This window comes from Centropristis striata, chromosome 16, assembly GCF_030273125.1.
Source record: "Centropristis striata isolate RG_2023a ecotype Rhode Island chromosome 16, C.striata_1.0, whole genome shotgun sequence".
Lineage (NCBI taxonomy): Eukaryota > Metazoa > Chordata > Actinopteri > Perciformes > Serranidae > Centropristis > Centropristis striata.
Genome location: NC_081532.1, coordinates 10,492,861 through 10,501,799, shown reverse-complemented (window position 1 = coordinate 10,501,799; position 8,939 = coordinate 10,492,861). Strand labels below are relative to the sequence as shown.

The 8,939-nt window shown below is 40.8% G+C and overlaps 1 protein-coding gene across 2 annotated transcripts in view; it reads left to right on the top strand.

Annotated features, from left to right (window-relative positions):
• Nucleotides 1-1,077: 1,077 nt before the first annotated feature.
• slc7a14a (solute carrier family 7 member 14a) overlaps nt 1,078-8,939 on the top strand; it is a 42,442-nt gene continuing 34,580 nt past the window's right edge. The window contains exon 1 of one of the 2 annotated variants that reach the window (XM_059353326.1): nt 1,078-1,197. The gene's annotated coding sequence lies outside the window, so the exon portion shown is untranslated. Of the gene's footprint in view, nt 1,198-1,551; nt 1,657-8,939 lie in introns of those variants that run through there. The other variant, XM_059353327.1, reaches the window with a different exon arrangement.

The following is an 8,939-nucleotide window of genomic DNA, read 5'->3' as shown; positions in this document are numbered from 1 at the left end:
AACACTTCAAGTGAAACAGTAAAAGAGCAATTTGTGGTTCACCCATAGACTGTATATAAGAGGTGGGCATAGCCACTGTGATGTCACCCATTGGTTTGTGGCTTTTTAAAGCCAAGAGCATCATTTTTCCTGGAAACAAAGTATGTGCAGAATGGATTGGGCAGCCAGGAAGAAACTATGGGGCCAATGTTATCATCTAACACTAGCTCTGGCTAAGCTAGCTTGGTTAGCAAAGTGCATCCATATTAATAGGAACGCCCAATTCTTTGGAATGACTTCTTGTCCAGCCAATCACTGAACAAGACATTTAAGGCAATACAGTTAACTTTCATGAAAACACACTGTGAAAGGGTCAGAGTTCTGAGACAAAACACACAGTGCATCATGGTACCTGTCACCTGTCAATCACAAGGTAGCAACGCTCTAAAGCATACTCTACTTTATTGTCTATTTGACTCTAGATGGGACCATAATTTACCAAATAAACAAAGTTATATGAATGAAGACTTGAAACTATAGTGACCATAAACTATAAAGCCTATAAAATCCTTTGGAAAAAAAAATCTTTATCAAAATACATAATATTTGACACAATTCATTCTTTACAAATAAAATGTTTAATGTGTTTTTGACAGAATCGCATGGATAAAAACAAAAACTTCTGTGAAATATAAACATTTATTATTAAAAATCACCCGTTGCCTCTTTTATTAAACGTTAGATGTTATGACAACAAAATAAGAGAAAGCCAAAACAAAAATGCACAAAGCCAGCAGAACTACAAAGTATATAAAGTACAAAATATTGACGACGCTCCATTATATAAAAAAGATTAATTATAGGGATATTGTGTGCACGTTGTCGTACTAATCCTTGTGTCACGGTCGGGTCAGTGTACATGACGGGGGCTGTAACGTCCCGTCCGGTCAGCTCGGTGTCTCCTGGCCGTTCGAGGGCGATCAGGAAACAAACCGGATGAATAATCCACCGTGTCGGCGGTCACATGTCGTGCAGCGGGCTCCTGAATGATTTAAAGCTTTTTACATCATCAGCCTCCCCCTCCCTCCCTCCTCCTCCTCCTCCTCCCTCCCGCGCTGTCTCCCGCTGATGCACCGCGCAGCCCGGAGATGCTGCTGCTGATGCTGGTGACCGACTGCAGCATCCGACATGGGCATCCTTTAATCCGGCCGTGGCACAGTGAGTGTTTTTCCACCACTTTTTTCTCTTCCTCTCATCCCCTCGTTACCTCAAAAACCCCCTCCACCCTTCTCTCTTAGTGCCCCCCCCTTCTCTCCTCCTCCACCTCGCTTTTTTGTTGTCTTCCTTTGTGCCGATTTTTTTTTTTCATGAGCGATGGCGCATAACGCGGCGGAAACAGTGCGTCCTCGTTGAGGTGATGTTCGCGGAAAGAGTGCACGGAAATGTCGCGAAGCGGTCGCTTCCTGTATGCGCAGCTCACCTTAACGGTGCGCGTCTTTGCGTGAGAAAGACAGAAAGGGGAAGAGGGAGTTTTTAGGGCGGGTGTCGCTTCTCCCACCGGGACCAGGGGCTGCAGCAGGCTACGTTTAAAGGGTCGAGAAGAGTACAGGAAGAGACAGAGGGGCGTCTGGGACTCGACTGAAAGAGGGTGGGACGTTTAATTAAGTGCTTCTGCAGGTGAGAGTGTGTGTTGTTATTGCTTCTATCGATTTAGGTGTGTCAGAGAGGAGAGGAGAGGAACAAAGATGGTGAAACTTGGTGTGTTTATGCTCAGGATAGGAGAAAGGAAAGGAGATGGAAAAAGAGGGCTGTTCCATGCAGTAACTGTGAACAGCAGTAGAGTTTATTTTGCTGTTATTACTTATCATGATATATGGTATAATTAATGATCATGTAGCCTATAATAAGATTTTTACAAGGGCTTAATTTGATGTGAAGAAAGATTTTTTTTATTAATCACAGCCAGTCTGCATCTATCTATCTATCTATCTATCTATCTATCTATCTATCTATCTATCTATCTATCTATCTGTCTATCTATCTATCTATCTATCTATCTATCTATCTATCTATCTATCTATCCATCTACTGTGGTGCTGGATGCATGTGTGTCTATGGAAGGGCAACAGCACTCAGACACTGAAAGCCTCAAGCTGTGGAACTGGGCTAATCCCTAATGACATGTCCAGCTCTCTCTCTCCGTCTCTCTCTCTCTTTCTCTCTCTCACTCTATCTGCCATAAGGTCTTGTTCCTCTTTTCCCCCCTTTTCCTTGATTCTTTTTTTCTTCTTCTCATCCCTCATACTCCGCTGTGATGACGTGCTGTCCGTGGTGCTGAAAACAGTCATCAGCAGATCGCTTGCTAATACGCTCGAGCTTGATGGCCCTGTCAGCGCTCAACAGGTGCCTATTACTTGTAAAGAGACAGCTTCCTGTGCAGGAATAAAGAAAGTTGCTTTCAATTTTAATTTAATTACTTTTAGATCGAGGTTGTATGGTAGAGGTGTGGGGGGTTTGTTTGAAAATGACAGATTCATGACACAGAAAGTGATTCAATAGTCAACATTATTACTGACATCTTAAAATGAAAAATTGATACTTTTTATAGCACAATTGGCAATTTGGGTCCTTAGCTGAAAAAATGAGAACAATGCTTGAGCGATTATATATTTAATGGCATTTTAAAATGTAGGTAATACTTCAAAATCCTTCGAGCTTTGAAAATATACACAAGAGGTAAAAATCCACCAATATAGCACCATAGCCTGCCACAAATCCGTAAACTAGACTTAATGAAAAAGCAGAAGCAGCTCTATGCAAAACAATGGATGCAAAAGAGGAAGAAGAAAAACATAATAATGATGAAGGGGATGGTGAAAACAGCAATAATAAGAAGTAGAACCAGACGATTACATAACTGACCAATTTAGCAACTGCAGTTTGTCTTTCTGAATGTCCCCCACACACTCACTAACACACACACACACACACACACACACACACACACACACACACACACACACACACCCTCAAGACATCCAGGTCTCACATCACAGGACTCAGTCACACCACTGGAGCAGCTTGAGGTGCAGTGACTTGCTCCTTGCTTAAGGGCACTTCAGCAGAGACAGTGGGCACAAAGACAACATGACTGCCTTTTCACCATAGCATTAAAGTAGCCACTGTTTAAGCCTGGTAGAGTTTCTTCTTCTCTTTCTTTTCTACATTTATTAGGAAGTTCATAGACAGATGTGACAAAGGTTCCCAGCCGGATTAGAATTTGGGATTATTCTGTATCTTAACCTCTACGCCCAAGGGAGCATCCCAGAAGAATAGCCTACGGTAGAATGTTGCCTGCGAGGTCGGAGTGGAGAGTGCAGGCTAGCAGGCTGGAGGATAGTTCACTGGGCAGCAAGCTGGAGGCGAGGTGACTGTGATGCAGGCTAGACGCCAAAAGGCCGATGTCTGACAGGCTGGGGATCAAGCTGGAGGCTTGCAGGCTCAACGCTATGATGCAAGAATGATGGAGCGGTTTCCAAGTCCTCTGTAACTCTCAATACAATCTCTTCTAGCCAAAGCCTGTATAAACTTCCCAGAGAGTTAAAATCAAACTGCCTGTATTGTCACAGTAGTTCAGAGTGCTCTGAATAGTAAGAAATGCCCCTAAGTTCGTCCAGTGGGACCATGTTTGGCCAGATCGTTCTTTCACATTTTCTTCGTTAGAGGACCCAAATGTAGGAGACAGACTATGATGCAGATAACAGGTTTATTGCATTGATTACTGTTGATGGAGATGCGTTGAAGAAAGGGGATCATGGCAGGAGGACTGGAGAGAGGCAGGGGCCATAATGGAGAGTATGCCGATGGATGGACAGACAGGCAGACCATCAGGAATACTGAAGCAATACAAGAAAAACTATTGTCTAAGATTGAGGAGCTGGTGGCCTGAGAGTAACTACCACTGTAGCTGAGTCACTGATCTGGGGACAAGTGAGGAGAAGGGCCCCGGGTTTGATATGCAGGAGAGGTGATAATTAGATCACAGGCAGGTGTGTGGTGAGCCGAGAGCTGGAGAGGTGATGAGCCGATGGCAGGCAGGTGTCCACACACACACACACACACACACACACACAGGGAAGACAAGAGGAGTGGGAACCACAAGGGAGAAACATGGGCTGGGTTGTGGCTGTGATATTTGCATATTTTAGTCTTTTCTTTAACACCTCCCAAAATGTATAAAATAAATGTTCCTTCAAAATGCTGTAGTGTATGCAGCTTTGTCTAAACAGTGGCTACTTTGGTTCCGATTAAAGAACAGTCACAAAAAACTATTTACAAAGTTTACAAACTGACTTTCAAGCTGCCAATAAGTTTAACTATGCAACATGGTGGGAATTGAATAGAAGAAGACACAAAATTTTCTTTCGGGGATGAATAAAGTAATCTATCTATCTATCAAAATAAAAGTTTAACGAAGCAGCTCCTCCTTAATAACGGTTATGTCCATTTCAGTGTTTTGTAATTATGACTCAGACCTCTTACTGTGCAACTCAGTTTCCGCTGAAAGCAGGTCTAAATGTCAAAGTGACTCACTGATGACGTAAAGGTAATGGCTATATCTATTTATTAGCCAACATTCGCTATCATAAGCTAGTCAGTCACACCTGATTAACGAAGCATGTAGAAAGAAACCCCCTGAGTGTACTGAATGTGCCATTTCTTCTGCAATAACAGCTGAAACAAGTTGAGAGCACAAAACTGACATATCTGCATCTTTTAGGTTGATACAGTGAACTTGTCAGCAAACAATTGTTTATCTATAGATCTAGCAGTTAGGGAGAAACATTAGCCTTTATTTGGAATCGTGTTTCTGTCCACTTGATGTATATAAGTCCAATAGTCGCTCTCCTTAAGCTTTATTTTTGGTCTCCACCAACTCCTGAGGGAAATATCTGCCTCTTTAGCTGCTAATTGCGCCACTGTGTTCCAAAACTAGTTGCTAACTTTGTGTGTGTGCTGTTTGGTGCTGAGCAGGTGGTTGACGGAGGAACAGCTGCCTGTTTCAGCATGAAACGATGCCGTGAGAGTGAACTCAAACTGTAAATTTATGGGCTGGACGGCCAAACAATGAGCAGAAACTCCGCATGAAGCTCTGTAAAGCCGAGGGGAGCTGCAGCTTGCGGTGATAATTCTTTGTAGTTCGTCACAATGAGCAACTCATTTCAAGGACATGCACAGTTATTATAAAACTATCAATCAAAGTCAAGTTAGATTGAAGTCACAAGCCAAAACAATGACGACAAAGCTCTAAATATACAGAGAAATTGTGCAACTACAGGGTTAACGAAATGTTCCTATAGTCTCTCATTCATTTAGGGGGATATTTCCAGATACATTTGAAACATTGTGATGTCATTAGTTCCTGCTGACTGTAAATTATAGGGGTGACTCATGCAGCACAAACACACACACACACACACACACACACACACACACACACAAACATCCAAAAGCCTTTATATTTATGAATGGCCGACTGCCCCCACCCTTTCTCCATCAGATGCTGCTCAGCACTGACGTCAGTGGACCTGCCAGCGCATAAAGGCTAATATAATCAGGACCTCACACACACACAGACACACATTGCATCCTTTCCTTTGTCTCTGTCAGCAGTACACACACACCTCTGGTGATTGGCTCAACAGGCACTAAAGAAAGTGAAAAGAGAGACAAAGCAGAGAGATGGAAAGAGACTGGAGGGCCGGTGTGTGGGAGGTGGGCGGCCTTGATCATTATCATTACAATGTAATCCGATCACTGCTATAATTTTGTAACTGTGGTTTCTTCCCGCAAGGTTTATCAGTATTTTTCTGCCTTTTTACCTCCATTGCTTGTAATCTTGAACACTTTCTAACAAGATTTACCAATCCGCGCAATTATATTGACAGTCAGGGTTGAAAGCTTTCATGTTTTAAGAAGATAAAAAACCACCTGATGATTATTATGGATCATAGGTTAATAACTGCAATTTGGTTGGACTTTTTTTGCCTTCTACTGTGTGTATGTATGTACTGTGTGCGCCAAATGTTCCCATCATTATAAAATCCATTTAAAAAAGCAGATTGAGACATTCTGTTTCTTTGACAAACACAGTTGAACATGTTGCAGATGCAACAAGTAGTTCCAGTGTAGTAAAACTGATTGAGAGGATATCATTTCATGTCTCTAAGGCTGTCTCAGTTATCCCACCTAATAGGCCTCATTCCTATAATTTTTATGTTCCCCTCAGTAACTAACAAAGAAATTGCCTTTTGTACTTCCAGAGGTAACTACTCTTGTTGCCTCCAGAACCAGTATTGTATAAATCCTTTAGACATTAGACATCAATGTGACAGAAGAAGATAAAATGACACCAGTATTATCATTTGTTTTGTAGTTAATAGTGAATCTTTATCATTAGTTAAAAGCTCTTACAACTTATTTCTACTTGCTGTAAATTCACTGAGATAGAATGCATTAGTTAGGAATCTGTTTACGCTCCACTTTTTTAACAACCAATGGGTCCTCTTCAAGAAATGTATTTGTTTCTTCAAACGACTGAGCAGAAAACACACATACATCTTGCAAACCAGCAGCTTAAACCTTTAAGCGACAGTAGTAACTACGTGCTTCTCCTTTTCCAAAAGACAATTGCTATGTTGTTATACTCCTAATAATTAAAAAAAATACAGCTATCTCTATAGTTATTAAAAAATGACTCTTCTAGATTGCCAATTGAGTTTTTAAACATGAAAGAAAAATATTCTGATTTCAGCAAAGATATTGGCCCAAAAGCTACATTTAAACTGCAGGCAAATCTGATTTGTTTCTCAAATCAGATCTTGAAGACAGACTTTCCACACTGTTGTTTACGGTTGGATCAGAGTGGATTTGTGTGTCCAGACATCATTGACCTTTTTTCCAAGGCGGAAGCACTAGAAACGGAGCTCTGTCATTTTCTCCTCCAAACAATTGCACCGTCAAACTCTGAACTGGAGGAGGTTTGAATTAGAGCTCAACAGACATATCGGTTGACAGATATTATCGGCCTCTCAAAGGCACATTTGTATTGTGTATTTGCTGTCTAATATGTGCCATTATGAAAACTTTTTACACAAATGTTGCTTGTCATGATTTAGAAATGGTGTTAGCTATTATTTTTTAGAATAGTCAGCAATTGACTGACACTGAACTGTAATGATGTTTATTTAACTATTAAGATAAGATCAGATATGACTTTATTTATCCCGCAGTGGGGAAATGTAGTTGTCACAGCAGCTCAAGATACAGACACATAGATATAGAAGACAGAATAAGAATATAAAAAATAAGACATATACATATATTCTATATACATTATATTCATACATTTCTGCTATTTGGCATATACTATGAATATATATTTTGTGTTTGTTTGTTTTCCTGAGAGTACTTTGCATTTTACAGATATTGCACATTGGAGAAAATATATTTTAGCTTGTTAAATAAGTTTAAATAAGTTGTTGCATGTAGTAGTAGTAGTAGTAGTAGTAGTAGTAGTAGTAGTACTATATATTTTATTCCCATTTATTCTTAATGTTCTCAGTTATTTATAGAATTGGATGATAATGTAAAACATTGTAAAATGTATAACAATGTTAAATATTATTTAAGTTGAGAAAATAGCTCTCTGGGTGCATCTGCAGAGTGGTGAAAAATCTGTGCAAGATCCACATAAAAAAAGGTCTATTTTCATTCCAGCTCAAAAAATGACAATATTAGCCCCCATATCAGTTATCGATGAATTTCCTCCCTCTAAAATCAGTATCAACATCTGTCTCAAAAGTCCCATATCTGTCTGACTGTGGTTGGAAAACATTGCAAAGTGTTGTGCTGCAGTCATAGCCAGCTTCACTGTGAGAGGTGTGGTGCAGACTTTGCTAATCTTAGAAGTCAAAGTTGTTTGATTTCAAAACATGTTCATGGACACTGGAGTTCAGCGGGTTTATCCATTTGGCTTCCCAGGTACAGTGTGAAGCACTCCAAGGCCAGACTCTGAAAAAGAGACAGAGGAAAACAAAAACAGACAGTCAGACAGAGAAGCGGAGGAAATACACTTGAGAATGTGTTGTAGGTTACAGGTGAAGGTGGAATCGATGAAATTAAAAGCCCTGCCAATTGTCAGCGGACTGTTTGAGCATAGTGAGCAGTGAACACAACAGGGACGACACTTATTTGCTGGCAAGCTGTTTAGGCTGACAAACCGGTCCTGCAGGCAGAGAAAGCAGAGAGGAAGTGGAGAAAATATAAAAAGTGGTGTTAAAGCGATGCACACTATATCTGGCTCTGATGGTCTATGACAGTTGCATTTTCGCAAGTCATTTTAAAACCGAGATAGATAGAAAATGGTTTCTCTCTCATAAAACACCAGGATTGTGTGTTTTTTATGCAGTGATGCTGTAAAAAAGCTCTCGTAGATACTATAGAAGGACAACACTGCATGCAGAAAGGAGAAGGATTAGCAAATCAGATCGATAGAGACAATACTGCGGGGGAGAAAATGTCTTTTGGCAACCACTGGTAATATTTCCTTTCTCCATTATCTCTGAGTGCCACCAATATTTCTTGCTATTGGAGCAACTTGTCGAAGAATTAGTCAGCAGGATATAAATGGGCCAGTTTCAGAGCCAGGTTTTAAGCTTTCTCATAGACTATATGTCTGCAGTTGAGGTTGATACTCGGGCATCAGCTAGTTGGGGATAAGTCTCCGAGTGTGAAATGACCCTGTTGTTTTTTTGAGCATCACAGGCCACACCGACAGAGATATCATCGGCATGGCTGGTTAGTCACGGAGCCAAAGGGAGTGACACCGTTGTTTTTTATTTATCTTGTCGTCTGGAGCCAGACCCAGTGAGCTTTAAGCTTCAGGCTCCCATTGTGTT